Source organism: Stigmatopora argus, chromosome 3 (assembly GCF_051989625.1).
Source record: "Stigmatopora argus isolate UIUO_Sarg chromosome 3, RoL_Sarg_1.0, whole genome shotgun sequence".
Lineage (NCBI taxonomy): Eukaryota > Metazoa > Chordata > Actinopteri > Syngnathiformes > Syngnathidae > Stigmatopora > Stigmatopora argus.
Genome location: NC_135389.1, coordinates 14,375,168 through 14,385,726, shown reverse-complemented (window position 1 = coordinate 14,385,726; position 10,559 = coordinate 14,375,168). Strand labels below are relative to the sequence as shown.

At 35.1% G+C, this 10,559-nt stretch overlaps 1 protein-coding gene across 14 annotated transcripts in view; it reads right to left on the bottom strand.

The window, feature by feature from the left end:
* Positions 1-10,559, bottom strand: part of c3h15orf39 (chromosome 3 C15orf39 homolog) — a 32,730-nt gene that overhangs the window by 1,507 nt on the left and 20,664 nt on the right. For 4 of the 14 annotated variants that reach the window (XM_077596956.1, XM_077596957.1, XM_077596944.1 and 1 more), the window contains 14 exons: positions 9,728-10,559; positions 9,541-9,611; positions 9,243-9,423; positions 9,102-9,134; positions 8,955-9,037; positions 8,748-8,873; positions 8,239-8,643; positions 8,082-8,172; positions 4,047-4,164; positions 932-1,000; positions 661-764; positions 511-595; positions 366-432; positions 164-291 (listed from right to left, as the gene is read on the bottom strand). The exon at positions 9,728-10,559 is cut by the window's right edge and continues 2,462 nt beyond it. The gene's annotated coding sequence lies outside the window, so the exon portion shown is untranslated. Of the gene's footprint in view, positions 1-163; positions 292-365; positions 433-510; positions 596-660; positions 765-931; positions 1,001-4,046; positions 4,165-8,081; positions 8,173-8,238; positions 8,673-8,747; positions 8,874-8,954; positions 9,038-9,101; positions 9,135-9,242; positions 9,476-9,540; positions 9,663-9,727 lie in introns of those variants that run through there. The other 10 variants (XM_077596946.1, XM_077596948.1, XM_077596945.1 and 7 more) reach the window with 10 other exon arrangements.

Below are 10,559 nucleotides of genomic sequence, written 5' to 3'. Positions count from 1 at the left end.
CCGGCTTCCACTCGGTGGTAGGCACAAACTCTACTGTGCACATTCTTACCCCGCGCGCTATTGGGCCCTCCCACCGTCCCACTAAACTTCGACCGGCTAAGTCTTTGCGCTGAGGAGGCGCTCGACTCATTTAACTAAGTGTATAAGCCATCTCCTTAAAATGTACAATCCTGCCCACTCGGTTTTTATTTGACTGGAAAAGTGACAAGTTGGAGGAGGTGGAGAATCCAACCCATTACCTGTTGTATGGTAAGTTGGTGCTCTGCTATTGATGCCAAGTATCCGTTTGAGCTGAAGAGTGAAAACATGAAGGATGTGGGATTCAATCCATGCAACTTTTTTTGTATGCCAAGTAGGCACTATACCTCATTTTTGGGTCAAAATGAAGAAATCCTGCGTCTTTTTTGGGCTGCTTTAAGGTCCAGTTAAGTCCTGCAAGACAAAAGTCACAAAATGGTTAAGAATGTGTGACTTTACTCAAGTCTCGTTTAATGGGCCAAAAGGTCTTACACTCTTGACAATTCTGGCATTTTAAAAGAAAGCTGGAATTCCTCCTGCGTCAGCCCCTTGGTGAAATCAACATCCGCAAGTGAGTCTAAGAAAAACAAAAGAAAAGAAATATTTTCTGCACAGCAACATGAATGTCTCTTTTAAACTTACTTTTTTTGTCTTCAGGTGTCCTCGCTCTCGCTTTCCTTTGGGAAACCTTTTCGTTGGAAGACTGTCCATCCCACAAGTCATCCATTTTTGCCGTTGTCACTCATCTGAAAAAATAAAAATAAAAGTTGACAGCAAAGTATCTCTTGTTCTATTATGTGACCTTGACTTTGATTTATTAAAAAAAAATGTTTCATTCGAAAAACTATTTTGTAAGGGGATGTGACTATGCACACGCACTAGGATCGCTGCAACAAGGCAAGACATCACCTACCGAGTCAATACAAAGGCGACCGGTCGGGGCGGCACTTCATCCGCAAGCTGGTCCCAAAACTACTCCATCCTGTCAGAAAGATCATTTTTTAAAGAAAAAAGCCTTACTATACCGTCTTTTTTTAAAGAAAAAGCCTTACTATACTATGTCGTTTTTTTTTAGGAAAAAAGCCTTACTACACTATGTCGTTTTTTAGGAAAAATAGCCTTACTATACTGTGTCATTTTTTAAGAAAAAAAGCCTTACGATATACTATGTCGTTTTTTAATTTAAAAAAAAAGCCTTACTATACTATGTCGTTTTTTAGGAAAAAAACCTTACTATACTATGTCGTTTTTTTAGAAAAAAAAAGCCTTACTATACTATGTCGTTATTTAGGGAAAAAAGCCTTACTATATATACTATGTCGTTTTTTAGGAAAAAAGCCTTACTATACTATGTCGTTTTTTAGGAAAAAAAGCCTTAGTATACTATGTCGTTTTTTAAGAAAAAAAGCCTTACTATACTATGTCGTTTTTTAGGAAAAAAAGCCTTACTATACTATGTCGTTTTTTAAGAAAAAAGCCTTACTATACTGTGTCGTTTAAGAAAAAAAGCCTTACTATACTATGTCGTTTTTAGGGAAAAAAGCCTTACTATACTATGTCGTTTTTTAGGGGAAAAAAGCCTTACTATACTATGTCGTTTTTTAAGAAAAAAAAAACCTTACTATATTATGTCGTTTTTTAGGGAAAAAGCCTTACTATACTGTGTCGTTTTTTAGGAAAAAAAGCCTTACTATACTATGTCGTTTTTTTAAGAAAAAAGCCTTACTATACTGTGTCGTTTTTTAAGAAAAAAAGCCTTACTATACTATGTCGTTTTTAGGGAAAAAAGCCTTACTATACTATGTCGTTTTTTAGGGGAAAAAAGCCTTACTATACTATGTCGTTTTTTAAGAAAAAAAAAAAACCTTACTATATTATGTCGTTTTATTAGGGAAAAAGCCTTACTATACTGTGTCGTTTTTTTAGGAAAAAAAGCCTTACTATACTATGTCGTTTTTTAGGAAAAAAAGCCTTACGATATACTATGTCGTTTTTTAATTTAAAAAAAAAAGCATTACTATACTATGTTGTTTTTTAGGAAAAAAAAGGCTTACTATACTATGTCGTTTTTTAGGAAAAAAGCCTTACTATACTATGTCGTTTTTTAGGAAAAAAGCCTTACTATACTATGTCGTTTTTTTAGGAAAAATAGCCTTACTATACTGTGTCGTTTTTTAAGAAAAAAAGCCTTATGATATACTATGTCGTTTTTTAATTTAAAAAAAAAAGCCTTACTATACTATGTTGTTTTTTAGGGAAAAAAAAGGCTTACTATTCTGTTGTTTTTTAAGAAAAAAAGCCTTACTATACTATGTCGTTTAAAAAAAAAATAGCCTTACTATACTATTTCATTTTTTAAGAAAAAAAGCCTTACTATACTATGTTGTTTTTTTAGGAGAAAAAAAGGCTTACTTTTCTATGTCGTTTAAGAAAAAATGCCTGTCGTTTTTTAAGAAAAAAAGCCTTACTATACTATGTCGTTTTTGAGGGGAAAAAGCCTTACTATACTATGTCATTTTTTAAGAAAAAAAGCCTTACTATACTATGTCATTTTTTAGGAAAAATAGCCTTACTATACTATGTCGTTTTAAAAAAAAAAGCCTTATTATACTATGTTGTTTTTTAGGAGAAAAAAAGGCTTACTATACCATGTCGTTTAAGAAAAAAAGCCTTACTATACTATGTCGTTTTTGAGGGGAAAAAGCCTTACTATACTATGTCGTTTTTTAGGGAAAAAAGCCTTACTATACGATGTCGTTTTTTAGGGGGAAAAGCCTTACTTTATTATGTCGTTTTTTAAGAAAAAAAAGCTTACTATTTGATGACAAGTAGGCTTTTTGTGTTGTGATAATGACGACAGGGCCTATGTCCGATTATTATTATTATTATTATTATTATTATTATTATGTCGTTTAAAAAAAAAAAAGCCTTACTATACTATGTCATTTTTTATGAAAAATAGCCTTACTATACTATGTCGTTTTTAGGAGAGAAAAAAAGCCTTACTATACTATGTCGTTTTTAGGAGAAAAAGAGCCTTACTATTTATACTATGTCATTTTTTAAGAAAAAAGCCTTACTATACTATGTCGTTTTTTGGGTTGAAAAAAGCGCCTTACTATACTATGTCGTTTTTTAAGAAAAAAAAAGCCTTACTATACTATGTCGTTTTTTAGGGAAAAAAGCCTAACTATACTATGTTGTTTTTTAGGGAAAAAAAGCCTTACTATACTATGTCGTTTTGCAAGAAAAAAGCCTTACTATAATATGTCGTTTTTTAATTTAAAAAAAGCCTAACTATTCTGTCATTTTTTAAAGAAAAAAAGCCTTACTAAACTGTCGTTTTTTAAGTAAATAAGACTTACTATACAATGTTGTTTTTTAAGAAAAAAAGCCTTACTATACTATGTCGTTTTTTAAGAAAAAAAGCCTTACTATACTATGTCGTTTTTTAAGAAAAAAAAGCCTAACTATACTATGTTGTTTTTTAAGAAAAAAGCCTTACTATACTATGTCGTTTTTTTTAAATAAAAAAGCCTTACTATACTATGTCGTTTTTAGGAAAAAAAGCCTTACTATACTGTCGTTTTTTAAGGAAAAAAAGCCTTACTATACTATGTCGTTTTTAGGAAAAAAAGCCTTACTATACTGTCGTTTTTTAAGGAAAAAAAGCCTTACTATACTATGTCGTTTTTTTAAAGAAAAAAAGCCTTACTATACTATGTCGTTTTTTAGGGAAAAAACCTTACTATACTATGCTGTTTTTTTTAGGAAAAAAATGCTTACTATACCATGTCGTTTTTTAGGAAAAAAAGCCTTACTATACTATGTCGTTTTTAGGGAAAAAAACCTTTGTATACTATGTCGTTTTTTGAGAAAAAAAAACCTTACTATACTATGTCGGTATTTAGGAAAAAAAGCCTTACTATACTATGTCGTTTTTTAGGGGAAAAAAGCCTTACTATACTATGTCGTTTTTTAGGAAAAGCCTTACTATACCATGTCGTTTTTAAGGAAAAAAGACTTACTATACAGTGCGTGGTTGTCCGTCTCCTTGTACCCTAAGATCGTCTGGCCACCGATTCAGGATGTCCCCCGCCTCTGGCCTGGAGACAAATGGGATTGGCTCCAGCATCCCCCGCTACCCTAATGAGGATAAAGCAGTTCAGAAAATGAGATGAGGTTTACTATACATGGTCATTTTTTTTAAAAGCCTTACTATACTATGTCGTTTTTTTAGGGAAAAAAGCCTTACTATACTATGTCGTTTTTTAAGAAGAAAAAAAACCTTACTATATTATGTCGTTTTTTAAGAAAAAAAGCCTTACTATACTATGTCGTTTTTTAAGAAAAAAAGCCTTACTATACTATGTCGTTTTTTTAGGGAAAAAAGCCTTACTATACTATGTTGTTTTTTAAGAAGAAAAAAAACCTTACTATATTATGTCGTATTTTAAGAAAAAAAGCCTTAATATACTATGTCGTTTTTTAAGAAAAAAAGCCTTACTATACTATGTCGTTTTTTTAGGGAAAAAAGCCTTACTATACTATGTCGTTTTTTTAGGAAAAAAAGCCTTACTATACTATGTTGTTTTTTAGGGAAAAAAGCATTACTATACTATGTCATTTTTTAAGAAAAAAAAACCCTTACTATATTATGTCATTTTTAGGGAAAAAAACTTACTATACTATGTTGTTTTTAGGGAAAAAAAGCCTTACTATACTATGTCGTTTTTTTAGGAAAAAAAGCCTTACTATATTATGTCGTTTTTTTAGGGAAAAAAGCCTTACTATACTATGTCGTTTTTTAGGGAAAAAAACTTTTCTATACTATGTCGTTTTTTTTGAAAAAAAAAGCTTTACTATACTATGTCGTTTTTTGGGGAAAATAGCCTTACTATACTATGTCATTTTTGGGGGAAAAAAGCCTTACTATACTATGTCGTTTTTTTAGGAAAAAAAGCCTATGTCGTTTTTGAGGGAAAAAAGCCTTACTATACTATGTCGTTTTTTTAAAGAAAAAAAGCCTTACTATACTATGTCGTTTTTTAGGGAAAAAACCTAAATATACTATGCTGTTTTTTTTTAGGAAAAAAAGGCTTACTATACCATGTCGTTTTTTAGGAAAAAAAGCCTTACTATACTATGTCGTTTTTTAGGGAAAAAACCCTTTGTATACTATGTCGTTTTTAAAGAAAAAAAAGCCTTACTATACTATGTCGTTTTTTTAAGAAAAAAAAAAGCCTTACTATACTATGTCGTTTTTTAGGGAAAAAACCCTTTGTATACTATGTCGTTTTTTGAGAAAAAAACCCCTTACTATACTATGTCATTTTTTAGGGGAAAAAAGCCTTACTATACTATGTCGTTTTTTTAGGAAAAAAAGCCTTACTATACTATGTTGTTTTTTAGGGAAAAAAGCATTACTATACTATGTCATTTTTAAAGAAAAAAAAACCCTTACTATATTATGTCATTTTTAGGGAAAAAACCTTACTATACCATGTCGTTTTTAGGGGAAAAAAGCCTTACTATTCTATGTCGTTTTTTTAGGAAAAAAAGCCTTACTATACTATGTTGTTTTTTAGGGAAAAAAGCATTACTATACTATGTCATTTTTTAAGAAAAAAAAAACCCTTACTATATTATGTCATTTTTAGGGAAAAAACCTTACTATACTATGTTGTTTTTTTAGGAGAAAAAAAGGCTTACTTTTCTATGTCGTTTAAGAAAAAATGCCTGTCGTTTTTTAAGAAAAAAAGCCTTACTATACTATGTCGTTTTTGAGGGGAAAAAGCCTTACTATACTATGTCATTTTTTAAGAAAAAAAGCCTTACTATACTATGTCATTTTTTAGGAAAAATAGCCTTACTATACTATGTCGTTTTTTAAAAAAAGCCTTATTATACTATGTTGTTTTTTAGGAGAAAAAAAGGCTTACTATACCATGTCGTTTAAGAAAAAAAGCCTTACTATACTATGTCGTTTTTGAGGGGAAAAAGCCTTACTATACTATGTCGTTTTTTAGGGAAAAAAGCCTTACTATACTATGTCGTTTTTTAGGGGGAAAAGCCTTACTTTATTATGTCGTTTTTTAAGAAAAAAAAAGCTTACTATTTGATGACAAGTAGGCTTTTTGTGTTGTGATAATGACGACAGGGCCTATTTTCCGATTATTATTATTATTATTATTATGTCGTTTAAGAAAAAAAGCCTTACTATACTATGTCATTTTTTATGAAAAATAGCCTTACTATACTATGTCGTTTTTAGGAGAGAAAAAAAGCCTTACTATACTATGTCGTTTTTAGGAGAAAAAGAGCCTTACTATTTATACTATGTCATTTTTTAAGAAAAAAGCCTTACTATACTATGTCGTTTTTTGGGTTGAAAAAAGCGCCTTACTATACTATGTCGTTTTTTAAGAAAAAAAAAGCCTTACTATACTATGTCGTTTTTTAGGGAAAAAAGCCTAACTATACTATGTTGTTTTTTAAGAAAAAAAGCCTTACTATACTATGTTGTTTTTTAGGGGAAAAAAGCCTTACTATACTATGTCGTTTTGCAAGAAAAAAGCCTTACTATAATATGTCGTTTTTTAATTTAAAAAAAGCCTAACTATTCTGTCATTTTTTAAAGAAAAAAAGCCTTACTAAACTGTCGTTTTTTAAGTAAATAAGACTTACTATACAATGTTGTTTTTTAAGAAAAAAAGCCTTACTATACTATGTCGTTTTTTAAGAAAAAAAGCCTTACTATACTATGTCGTTTTTTAAGAAAAAAAAGCCTAACTATACTATGTTGTTTTTTAAGAAAAAAGCCTTACTATACTATGTCGTTTTTTTTAAATAAAAAAGCCTTACTATACTATGTCGTTTTTAGGAAAAAAAGCCTTACTATACTGTCGTTTTTTAAGGAAAAAAAGCCTTACTATACTATGTCGTTTTTAGGAAAAAAAGCCTTACTATACTGTCGTTTTTTAAGGAAAAAAAGCCTTACTATACTATGTCGTTTTTTTAATTAAAAAAGCCTTACTATACTATGTCGTTTTTTAAGAAAAAAAGCCTTACTATACTATGTCGTTTTTTTAAGAAAAAAAGCCTTACTATACTATGTCGTTTTTTAAGAAAAAATAGCCTTACTATACTATGTTGTTTTTTTTAAGAAAAAAGCCTTACTATACTATGTCGTTTTTTAAGAAAAAGCTTGACTATACTGTCGTTTTTTAAATAAAAAAGCCTTACTATACTATGTTGTTTTTTAAGAAAAAAAGCCTTACTATACTATGTCGTTTTTAAAAGAAAAAAGCCTTACTATACTATGTTGTTTTTTAATTAAAAAAAGCCTTACTATCTGTCATTTTTTAATTTAAAAAGCCTTAGTATCTGTCGTTTTTTAATTTAAAAAAGCCTTACTATCTGTCGTTTTTTAATTTTAAAAAAAGCCTTACTATCTGTCTTTTTTTAAAGCCTTACTAAAATATGTCGTTTTTTAATTTAAAAAAAAAGCCTTACTATACTGTCGTTTTTTCTTAAGAAAAAAAGCCTTACTATATACTATGTCATTTTTTTAAAGAAAAAAGCCTTACTATACTATGTCGTTTTTAGGGGGAAACCGCCTTACTATGCTATGTCCTTTTTTAGGAAAAAAAGCCTTACTATACTATGTCGTTTTTTAAGAAAAAAGCCTTACCATACTTTGTCGTTTTTTTAAGAAAAAAAAGCCTTACTATACTATGTCGTTTTTTTTTTTAAAGCCTTACTATATTATGTTATTTTTTAGGAAAAAAAGCCTTACTGTATATACTATATATTTTTTTAAGAATAAAGCTTTACTATACATGGTCATTTTTAAGGCTTTTTTTTGTAAGGCTTTAAAACAAAAACTATGTATAAGGCTTTAAAAAAAAAAAAAAAACGACCATCTATTGTAAGCCTTTTTTCCCAAAAAATGACTATGTATACATTGTCATTTTTTAGGGGAAAAAAAAGCCTAACGATGGACAGAGAAAAGCCTTTTTTCCCCCGACCAAAAGCCGGCCAAATCTCTTGTGGCTACCCACCGTAACAGATGACGCAGTTCTTCACCTTCCTCAATTCAGCGGCCACGTCCCCCCACAGAACAGTGAAGACCGACTTCCCGCTCTCGTCCAGCTGAAAGCAAAGACCCGATTAAGCGGACGGACGGCCAAATTCCATCCCTGGGGGGGCGGGGCTTGCCTGCATGGCGCGACCGATGCGCACGGAACTCCATGACAGCCGCCAGCACGTCTTCCCCATCTTGTGAATTTGAATTATTTTCTATAATATTTTTTCCAACAACCCTATCTTTTTTGTAATGTGAGTGATGCGATCAATTCCCTCAAAATCAAGAGGAAGTGGCGCAAAAATATCCCCAAAGCAACAGAAAATGAGGGATTGCTAACTGTTCAGACATGGGCTTGATCATCATCATCGAATCATCAAAAGCCTAATTGTCATCATACACAGCAGCGTATGACGAAATTGGTCGTCTCGAGATGTCCTCGGGGACATGCGGCAGGTTCGTTGGCAATCTGCTCTGATGGATTTATGGCATCTCCTCCCGAGAGCAACCAAATCCTGGCGACTGTAGAAAAGGTTTGCCTGGCAGATGTTAGCAAACAATGACAAGACTGAGGAAACAAAACACCAAACTGGAGAGCAAGAGGCAGCTGCATCCACCCGCGCCGCCATCTTGGATCACTTACCTCCTTCCAACCAAAACGTTTGAAGAATTGAGCCAATTCAGAGTGTCTGTCGTAAGATGGCCGCCAGTCACTAACACCAACGACAGGGCCTCAAGACTCCTAGTTTACACGTACCCGTGAAGCACGCTGAAAGAGAGCAAACACGGGTGGAATGGGCTCGGCTTGCGATTGGACGACGGCACGGGCCGGCGGGCGTGGCCGACTCACCGCAGTTGTCTCTGTCCCTGTCGTCCATCAGTCCGTGCCGTCCGTCCACGCCCAAAAGTCCGCAGGGGGGGGAAAAGTTATAGCTTTTGGAAATTTCCAATAATTTAAGGAATTTTTTTTGCAAAGTGTGCTGAATTTTGCACTCACCTTGATCCCTCTGTCTGTCCCTGCCGTCCGTCCCTGCCGTCCGTCCATTCCCAAAAGTCCGCAGAGGAGAAAAAAAGTTCAAGTCTTTGAACATTTTCCAATATTTTTTTTTTGGCAAAGTGTGTTGAATTTTGCACTCACCTTGATCCCTCCGTCTGTCCCTGCCGTCCGTCCCTGCCGTCCGTCCCTGGCGTCCGTCCCTGGCGTCCGTCCCTGCCGTCCGTCCGTCCCTGCCGTCCGTCCGTCCCTGCCGTCCGTCCGTCCCTGCCGTCCGTCTGTCCCTGCCGTCCGTCCGTCCCTGCCGTCCGTCCTTGCCGTCCATCTTTGGCGTCCGTTCATGCCCAAAAGTCCACGGGGGAAAAAAAGGTTCAAGTCTTTGAAATTTTTCCAATAAATTAATTACATTTTTTTAGCAAGGTGTGCTGAATTTTGCACTCACCTTGATCCCTCCGTCTGTCCCTGCCGTCCGTCCCTGCCGTCCGTCCTTGCCGTCCATCCTTGCCGTCCATCCTTGCCGTCCGTTCATGCCCAAAAGTCCACGGGGGAAAAAAAGGTTCAAGTCTTTGAAATTTTTCCAATAAATTAATTACATTTTTTTAGCAAGGTGTGCTGAATTTTGCACTCACCTTGATCCCTCTGTCCGTCCGTGCCGTCCATGCCGTCCGTCCGTCCGTGCCGTCCGTGCCGTCCGTGCCGTCCGTCCGTGCCGTCCGTCCGTGCCGTCCGTCCGTCCGTGCCGTCCGTCCGTCCGTGCCGTCCGTGCCGTCCGTGCCGTCCGTCCGTGCCGTCCGTCCGTGCCGTCCGTGCCGTCCGTCCGTGCCGTCCGTCCGTGCCGTCCGTCCCTGCCGTCCGTCCGTCCGTCCCTGCCGTCCGTCCGTCCGTCCCTGCCGTCCGTCCCTGCCGTCCGTCCCCAAAACTCAGCAGGGGAGAAAAGTGTCCAAAACTCCACTGGGGAGAAAAGCGTCCAAACCTCCACTGGGGAGAAAAGTGTCCAAAAAGTGTCCAAAACTCCACTGGGGAGAAAAGTGTCCAAAAAGTGTCCAAAACTCCACTGGGGAGAAAAGTGTCCAAAAAGTGTCCAAAACTCCACTGGGGAGAAAAGTGTCCAAAAAGTGTCCAAAACTCCACTGGGGAGAAAAGTGTCCAAAAAGTGTCCAAAACTCCACTAGGGAGAAAAGTGTCCAAAAACCTGCGGGGAGAAAAGTGTCCAAAACTCCACTGGGGAGAAAAGTGTCCAAAAAGTGTCCAAAACTCCACTGGGGAGAAAAGTGTCCAAAAAGTGTCCAAAACTCCACTGGGGAGAAAAGTGTCCAAAAAGTGTCCAAAACTCCACTGGGGAGAAAAGTGTCCAAAAAGTGTCCAAAACTCCACTGGGGAGAAAAGTGTCCAAAAAGTGTCCAAAACTCCACTGGGGAGAAAAGTGTCCAAAAAGTGTCCAAAACTCCACTGGGGAGAAAA